Below are 9980 nucleotides of genomic sequence, written 5' to 3' on the forward strand. Positions count from 1 at the left end.
GTTGAAAACTCATCCACCCAAATGTTGAGATTATAAAACCATAATACCTAGGTGCAGAAATAGACCATTTGGCCCATTGAGTCTGCCGTACCACTCTACATGACTAATTTATTTCCCCTCTCAATCCCATACGCCTGACATCCTGCCCCCATGGAACTTTTGATGCCCTTACCAATCAAGAACCTATTAGTCTCCACTTTTTTTATCCAATCACTTAGCCTTATAGCCATCTGTGGCAATGAATTCCACAGAATCACCTCCTTCTGGCTAAAGATCTTCCTCCTCAGTTCTGTTCTAAAGGGACGCTCTTGCAGAAAGGCTGCTTTCTCTGGTCTGAGACACCCACACTAGAGGAAACATCCTCTCCATGTCCAATCTACCTAGGACTTTCAATATTCAATAGGTTTCAATGAGATGCTCCCCCTCATTCTTCTAAGCTGTAGCAAGTACAGGCCTGAAGCCATCAAATGCCTCTCAGGCATTAACCCTTTCATTGCTTGGATCATTCTCATGGACCTGCTCTGGAGCCTCTCCAACGCCAGTACATCCTTTCGTAGATAAGGTTCAACGGTTCCATTTAATATCAGAGAATGTATACAGTATTGAACCTGAAATTCTTACTCTTCACAGATTTCTGTGGCAATGACTCCTTTGCTTGCACCTTTGGAAACAGCTCTACTTCCACCTTTAATATCTTTTCCCTTTCAGGGTTCTTTTGAAGACCCTGACCTGGAGTTACACGCAGGCTTCGGTTCTTTGCGGGAATGGGGCCCGTTCTCGGGGTTCCACGACTGGCCATTATTCGACCTGCCAAGGGTTTGTCCTGAGAGTCTCGACCGTGTTTGGAAGCCTACGATCTCAGGGCTCTGGAGACGGGCGGATCGAGGGTCGGTATCACGACAGGAGACTCGTGTGTCGTCGAGGAGGCCGGAAAATCTCTCGCAGTGGGCCTGAAGACCTGAGGTCTTTGCAAACTTTGGACACAGAGCTTGAGAAAAGTGACGAAATGGACTTTTAACATGGTAAACCAGCAGGTTGTTGTTACGTCTCCCGCTCGCTGTGAAAATAGGGGATACCTCCCTCTCCCTTGCCAGGGAGAGAGAAAACCTGTGGGTTGTCGAATGTCGGATGAAGTGTGAAGCCTTTGGCCTGTGCCTTTGCTATCGCTTAGCTCATGCTTGTGCTCAGTAGTGGGTGCGCTTTTTGTTTTGCCGGTGGGGTAAGGGGGGGGGGGGGGGTGGATCGTTGCTCGCCGCCGCTTACGCGCGGGTGGGGGGAGCTGGAGGGGACTTTGGGGTTCTCACATTTAACTGTCATTCATTCTTCAGTGCACTTCTCTGCTTTTGTGGATCGTTGCAAAGAAAAAGCATTTCAGGATGTATACTGTATGCATTTCTCTGACATTAAATTTGACCTTTGAACCTTTGAACATCCATGAAACAGAAGAAAATCCCCAAAGAATGAATGACAGGAAAACACTAGAACCCCAAAGTCCTCCCTTCCCCCTCCCTTCCCCACACCTACCTCAGCAAAAGCATCAGACCCCCATCCACCATGCAAGCAATAGCAAAGCCCCCAAAGAGGCCATGATCTAGAATCCGTCAAAAACCACTGATCGACATGCCACAGTCTCTCTCTCTCTCTCTCTCACACACACACACACACACACACACACACACACACACACACACACACACACACACACACACACACACACACACACACACACACACACACACACACACACACACACACACACACTCGTTCCAGCCACAACGAGAGGGAGACCTGCTCGCAGTTCAGTGTTACAGTCTACAGCATCACCTACTTTGACAGCAGCCTACGCTGCTGCCTCAATATTCTGATCTCCCACGATGCCTCAGTCAGCGACACCGGCAAGAAATCAGGTTGACCTCAGCCCACAATACTCCAAGTACGGTCTGACTAATGGCTTATAAAGCCTCAGCAATGCATCTTTGTTTTAATAATTTATTTATTTGGAGATACAGTGCAGAACAGGCCCTTCAGCCCATCGAGCCTCACCACCCTATTTAACCCTCAAGAGTAGGAACAAGAACCAACACCTGCTTTTTCATTCTGCAGCTCATTAGGCAGGTTTCACATTCCTGTGTGTGTGTTTTCTAACTCTGTGAATGAAGACAGATTCATTTCATTTCATTTTAAAATCTTTTCATTAATTATTATTGAAGACTAACAAAAAAAGATACATTAAGTCAATATGTCATTATGTACAATAAGGAATTAAATTAGCAAATAACTGATTAACAAAGCTAAGCGATATATAAATATTAGTAAGAAAAAATAAAGAGTTAAGAATATTTTTTTAAAGAAAAAGAAAAAAAAGAACCCCTACTAACTAACTAAAAAAACCCCTACTAACTGAAAAAAAAACAAAAATAAAAACATAGGGAGCACATCCCCAGAGCTACACATCATACAAGCTTCCATTAAAAAGAACATCAATCCGCCAACTCAAATCCACTTAAAGAAAAATCAGAAGGAAACTATATTAATTAACTCAAATCAGCTGATAGTAGCGGGCGAATGAATCCCTCCTTTTCTCAAAATCAAATCGAGGATCAAAAGTCCGACTTCTGATTTTCTCCAAACTAAGACATAGCATCACCTGGGAAAACCATTGTATCAAATTAGAAGCAGAAGCATCTTTCCATTTCAACAAAATAGCCCTTCTGGCCAATAATGTAACGAATGCAATTACATGTGAGGATTACATTCCTTGACTTCTCTAGTGCCTTTAACACCATCCAGCCCAAGATCTTAAAGCACAAACTAACGGAGATGGGAGTAGACTCTCACATGGTGGATTGGATAGTGGACTACTTGACAGATAGACCTCAGTATGTGCGGTTGGGAGACTGTAGGTCTGACACAGTGGTCAGCAGCACAGGAGCGCCACAGGGAACCGTACTCTCTCCGGTCCTGTTCACCCTGTACACATCTGACTTCCAATATAACTCGGAGTCCTGCCATGTGCAGAAGTTCGCTGATGACACGGCCATAGTGGGGTGTGTCAGGAATGGACAGGAGGAGGAGTATAGGAAACTGATACAGGACTTTGTGATATGGTGCAACTCAAACTACCTGCGTCTCAATGTCACCAAGACCAAGGAGATGGTGGTGGACTTTAGGAGATCTAGGCCTCATATGGAGCCAGTGATCATTAATGGAGAATGTGTGGAGCAGGTTAAGACCTACAAGTATCTGGGAGTACAGTTGGACGAGAAGCTAGACTGGACTGCCAACACAGATGCCTTGTGCAGGAAGGCACAGAGTCGACTGTACTTCCTTAGAAGGTTGGCGTCATTCAATGTCTGCAGTGAGATGCTGATGATGTTCTATAGGTCAGTTGTTGAGAGCGCCCTCTTCTTTGTGGTGGCGTGTTGGGGAGGAAGCATTAAGAAGAAGGACGCCTCACGTCTTAATAAGCTGATAAGGAAGGCGGGCTCTGTCGTGGGCAAAGTACTGGAGAGTTTAACATCGGTAGCTGAGCGAAGGGCGCTGAGTAGGCTACGGTCAATTATGGAAAACCCTGAACATCCTCTACATAGCACCATCCAGAGACAGAGAAGCAGTTTCAGCGACAGGTTACTGTCGATGCAATGCTCCTCAGACAGGATGAAGAGGTCAATACTCCCCAATGCCATTAGGCTTTACAATTCAACTGCCAGGACTTAAGAACTTTTTTTTTTTAAAGCTATTATTAATGCTTTTTGAGTTAGTGATTTAGATGCATATCATATTATTACTGAGTTAAGTATTGTATGTAAGGAGTTTTTGCTACAACAAGTGTATGGGACATTGGAAAAAATGTTGAATTTCCCCATGGGGATGAATAAAGTATCTATCTATCTATCTATCTATCTATGTCAATTTATTAGGTTGTAAATTAATTTTTAAAACTTTAGAAATTGTTGAGAAAGTAGACTTCCAAAAATGTTTCAGTACAGAACACGACCAAAACATATGTGTCAATGTGGCTGTCTCGGTTTTACATCTGTCACACTGACTATCAACATTTGGAAACATTTTAGACAGTCCCTCCTTTGTCAAATAGTAACGATGTACAGTTTTAATTTGAAATAAAGAGTGATTGGCACAAATCGAAGAAGAGTTAACCAGCTTCAAAATCCGCAACCAATCTTCTGTTATCAGGGTCATGTTAAGCTCTCTCTCCCAATCTTGCTTAATCTTAAGTGAAGGGTTGCAGATTGAAGCCAAACTTGCAAAGTAGAAGTGAATTGTCTGAAAGGTCAGCAAGGACTGGTTGGTGTTCGTGCTGTTTCTGGAACCGGGTGGTGGCCACAAAAAAAAAGAGTGAAACTGATTATTGGAGTCTTGCCCTGTACCTCATGGGAGCTGGAATTCAAAAGTTAGGATATAATCGTTCAGCTGCACTGAAACTTTATCAAGACTCCATCTGTGTTCAGTTGTACGTGCCACATTTCAGTAAGGACGTGCTAGCCTTGGAAAAGATTTAGTGCAGACTCATCAGAATGACTAAAAGAACCTCAAAGAGTTTTACTATAAAGGCACATTGAATAAACTTGGCTTGTACTCCATAACTTTGGTTGAAGAGTGATCTAAAGCAGGTGTTTAAAATATCTAGGGACTTGAAAAAGCATAAACAGAATAGTTGTTTATTCTGACTCTGGGTGGAGCAGCCAAATGTTAAAATTTTTGCTGGATCATTTAGAAGAACATTGGAGATTGCAAACTTGCAGTCCCCTCAGACTGTGGATTCAAAGTATGTTTATTATCAAAGTATGTATGAAGTATACACCCTTGAGATTTGACTGCTGACAGGCAGCCATGAAACAAGAAACCCAAAAGAACCCAATTTTAAAGAAAAAAAAAACAATGCCCAATGAACAGGTAGGGGAAAAAAAATACAAATCATAGAAGCAATAAAGGAAGCACCAGCATTCAGAACGAAATTGAGCCCAGAAACCCGAAGCCCAGAGCAGCCAGAGAAGGCTCAAAGACTCAGTCCATCACACAGTGGGGCAAATTGCCACGAAGCTCGCAGACACTAACCCCAGAGCAACCGGATACCCGGCCAATTAGCATCTTCAGGACCAAGATGACCAGATTTTGGTGAAGTGATCCATATCCGTAATCATTTAGCATCCAAGACCAGTTAAAGGAGTGGAGACTGAGGTAAGCTTTTAGGCAATTATTTTGGCACAACAAGCTCTAAATAGCTTGTTCACAATCCTCAAATTTCTCTTTGGATGTTTTTTTTTATTCTTGCATAAGAGAAATCTTACTATTGTTAAATACTAAAACATCAGTGTAAAAACTAAACTTCTGTTTTAGCTTCTGACATGACATATTAAAATATATCAGGCCGGGCTATGCTAGATCAGGGCCGCTGCCTGGAATCATCGCGCATAAAGCCCAGAAGGATCAATTATAATGGCCCTCCATATCCTCAATAGAGCACCAAGGCCCACAGACTTCAGATTCAGATATCCATGCCAGCCTGAAACATTCCCAACAGCTGGGAATAAGGCTCAGACTTCAGTCAAAGCTCTTACATATTCTGGTAGATTTTTAATATCTCTGATATTTACAAACTAGAAAATGAAGTTAGTAGGTGAAAGATAATGGAAATTAAAACACGGAGATTTGATTCCACCCTTGGCTATATAGGCAGCGAGTCCCAGGCTCAGTGCATGTGCAGATGTGCTGTACTTATTTCCAGGTAAATGCCTGAAAATCAATGGTTCCCTTCAGAAATGCAAGCTGTAACCAGCTAGATTTAACCCTTCCATTAAAAGGTTGCTACTGCTTCCAACACAGAACGAGAAAGCCCATAGTTTAATTTAAATGCCTTGTACAATTCCACTCTGATATTTTCAGAAAGCTTCTTAAATTTTATCACACACACACACACACACACACACACACACACACACACACACACACACACACACACACACACACACACACACACACACACACACACACACACACACACACACACACACACACACACACACACACACACACACACACACACACACACACCTGGAGGAACTCAACAGACCAGGTACCATCCATGGAAAAAAGTAGTCGACGTTTCGGGCCGAGACAGCGACTGTCGTGAAGGGTCTCGGCCCAAAACGTCGACTGTACTGACCTGCTGAGTTCCTCCAGCATTTTGTGTGTGTTGCTTGGATTTCCAGCATCTGCAGATTCTCTCTTGTTTGTTCTTAAATTTTATCTCTGTTAGGGAGCAAAGATTTTTCTCGGAGTAAGACGCTGAAGATCATGCCTCAATGATATAATTCTTTCTGCTGACCCAGCAGGCTGTTTGTTCACCCTCCAGTATTTTGAGCATGAAGTGAAAAAGAATACAGAGTATTATGATGCCCAACCTTTGAATATAAAAGATCCTCCAACATTATTTAAAGGGCATGGGAACTCATCCTAATCAGAATCATAGAGTGATAGACGACAGAAACAGGCCCTTTGACCCAACTCATCCAAGTTCAAAGTTCAAGGTAAACTTATTATCAAAGTACATATACGTCACCATATACAACTCTGAGATTCATTTTGAGAATCAGGTTTAGTATCACTGATACACAGCATGTTTTGCAGCAGTACAGTGTGTGGGGCTCTCAGTACCAGTAACTTTGGTGTTAACTGTTCAGGCTAACAAAATGGCTTCTCTGTAATGCTGTAATGGGTTTCTGTGTCTGGTATGTTTGGGTTATGACTACCGATAAGGGGGAAAATAACCAGTGGAGAATTGTTATGCTATCTTGTAGGTGTAAGCTGAGTGGGGGTTTGTGGTCTTTTTCGGGAGGAGAGCGAGAAGGATGGACGTGTGTGGAGCGGACAGCGGTTCCAGAGTGACGGATACTGGACGTCGGCGGTTCGGACGGTGGCTGAAGGCTCGGAAGGTCGTTGTGGATGGAACTGGAGGCGTGAGCTCCAACGTATTAAAATATTATGTGCACAAAGTGATAAATTTATTTACTTGACGCCTTTAGATTATCTGTTTCCACTAAACCATCACTAAGAGATAACTATAAAGTTGCAATTATTTACTCGCTTTTGGGTGTATTGTCTGGTATTTGTGTTGTGAGCGTGTACTGGGGGGGGGGCATTACTCCGTATTTACACCGAAGTATTGCACTATTGCCGGGGCGACGCCGGTTCACCCTAGGGGAATGGGGTTCAACTGGGGGCACAGGGGCTACAAGTGTAATGCATGAAAAACAATAAATTGCAATAAGAACTATATTTTTAAAACTAAATTAAATAGGTAGTGCAAAAAGAGATCAAACCAGAGAGGCAGTGTTCATGGGTTGGCTCATTGTCTGTACAGAAATCTGATGGTGGAGGGGACGAAGCTGATCCTAACCTATTGAGTGTGTGTCTTCAGGCTCCTGTACCTCCTCCCTGATGGTAGTAATAAGAGGAGAGCATGTCCTCTGTGATCATCATCATCATTATGTACCGTAGCGTGTGATGTGGGCGATCATGGTCTTCCATCTGTTTTTAGTCTGCCTGCGGGGTAAACCCCCTTCATGCTGTTGTTCGTATACTTCTTGCTAATCACGATCATGATTGTTCCTGGCAAATTTTTCTCCAGAAGTGGTTTGCCATTGTCTTCTTCTGGGCAGTGTCTTTACAAGGTGGGTGACCCCAGCCATTATCAATACTCCTCAGAGATTGACTGCCTGGCGTCAGTGGTCGTATAACCAGGACTGGTGATATGCACCGGCTGCTCGTATGACCATCCACCCATGGCTTTGTGTAACCCTGATCAGGGGGCTAAGCAGGTGCTACACCTTGCCCAAGGGTGAGCTGCAGGCAGGCAGAGGGAAGGAGCATCTTACGCCTCCTTTGGGTAGAGACGTATTTCCACCCCACCACACATATCCTCGGTGACAAGGGTTCTTAATGATGGATGCAAACTTTCAGAAGTATGGCCTTTTGAAGATGTCCTCAATGTCGGGGAGGCTAGTGCACGTGATGGCGCTGGTTGAGTTTACAATGCTCTGCAGCTTCTTACAATCATTCACATTTTCTTGCAGGCATTCACAGTAGAACAGAGAAATTCAATCAATGAGGCATCGTTGAGGTCAACCAAGATTACCATCTAAGCTAGTCTCATTTTCCCCTACATAGCCCAAATCCCTGTGAACCTTTGCTATCCATGTACAGGTGCAACTCTCCATTAAAAAGTTATTGCTAACAATGCAACCACTTTCTCTAGCTCCTTGTTCCACATGTGAACCATCCTCTGCATGAAGTTACCTCTCAGGTCACCTTTAAAACTTTCCTTTCTCACTTTAAATGTATGCCCTCTGGTTTTTGCTTCCTTCTCCCTGTGGAAAAGTCTGCACTCACCCAAACTATAGTCCTTAAAGTTTTATACATCCCTATAAAGTTACTCCTCTGTCTCCTACGCTCCAAGGAACAAAGTCCTAGCTTGCCCAACTTCTCCCTTTCACTAGGTTCCTCCTGATTTACACACACAAAATACTAGAGGAACTCAGCAGCCCAGACAGCATCTATGCAGGCAAATAAGCAATTGAGGGAGGAGGGGTAGAGGGGAGCCTGAGAGGCCTGGGTCTGGTGGGAAGTACTGGTAGGAGAAGAGGAGGCATAGGGCCCAGTAGCAGTGTGAAAGGTCTTGGCCTGGAGCTGGAGGAAGAGAGGGCTGTAGGAAAAGGAGCTGGAAGTGGCAGGGTTTGTGGTTTGGAGGCCACCTCCAACTCCAGGCGTGCAGTTGGAGTTTTGTGTACAGCTTTGGGCTCCTTATTTTAGAAAGGATATACTGACATTGGAGAGGATTCAGAGAAGATTCACGAGAATGATTCCAGGAATGAAAGGGTTGCCATATGAGGAAAATCTAGCAGCTCTTGGCTGTATTCCCTGGAGTTCAGGAGAATGAGGGAGGGATGTCATAGAAACATTCCGAATGTTAAAAGGCCTGAACAGATTAGATATGGCAAAGTTATTTCCCGTGGTAGGGGATCCTAAGACAAGAGGGCACGACTTCAGGATTGAAGGATGTCCTTTCAGAACTGAGATGCAGAGAAATTACTTTAGTCAGAGGGTGGTAAATCTATGGAAATTGTTGCCACGAGCGGCTGTGGAGGCCAAGTCATTGGGTGTATTTAAGGCAGAGATAGATGGGTTCTTGATTAGCCAGGGGCATCAAAGGGTATCGGGAGAAGGCAGGGGAGTGGGGATGACTGGAAAAATTGGATCAGCCCATAATTGAATGGCGGAGCTGACTCAATGGGCCAAATGGCCTACTTCTGCTCCTATATCTTATGGTCTTATAGTATCATTTATCTTGCAGATTAATAAAACTCTAGTTAGGCTGCATCTGGAATATTCCATTCAATTCTATTCATGCCATTATAGGGAAGTTGCGGAGAATAAGACCAGGAGCAGATTATTATTTAAGTGGTAAAAAAAATTGCAGCATGCTGCTGTGCAGAGGGACTTGGGAGTGTTTGTGCATGAATCACAAAAAGGTTGGTTTGCAGGTGCGGCAGGCTATCGAGAAGGCAAATGGAATGTTGGCCTTCATTGCTAGAGGGATTAAATTCAAGAGCAGTCAGGTTGTGCTGCAACTGTACAGGGTACTGGTGAGGCCACACCTGGAGTACTGTGTACAATTCTGATCTTACTTGAGGAAGGATATACTGGCTTTGGAGGCGGCACAGAGGAGGTTCACCAGGTTGATTCCAGAGATGAGCAGATTAGACTATGAGGAGAGATCAAGTCACCTGGGATTGTACTCACTGGAATTCAGAAGAATGAGAGGAGATCTTATAGAAACATATAAAATTATGAAAGGGGTAGATAAGATAAAGGCAGGAAAGTTGTTTCCACTGGTAGGTGAGACTAGAACTAGGGAATGTAGCCTCAAGATTCAGGGGAGTAGATTTAGGATGGAGAGGAGG

This window comes from Hemitrygon akajei, chromosome 11 (assembly GCF_048418815.1).
Source record: "Hemitrygon akajei chromosome 11, sHemAka1.3, whole genome shotgun sequence".
Taxonomy (NCBI): Eukaryota; Metazoa; Chordata; class Chondrichthyes; order Myliobatiformes; family Dasyatidae; genus Hemitrygon; species Hemitrygon akajei.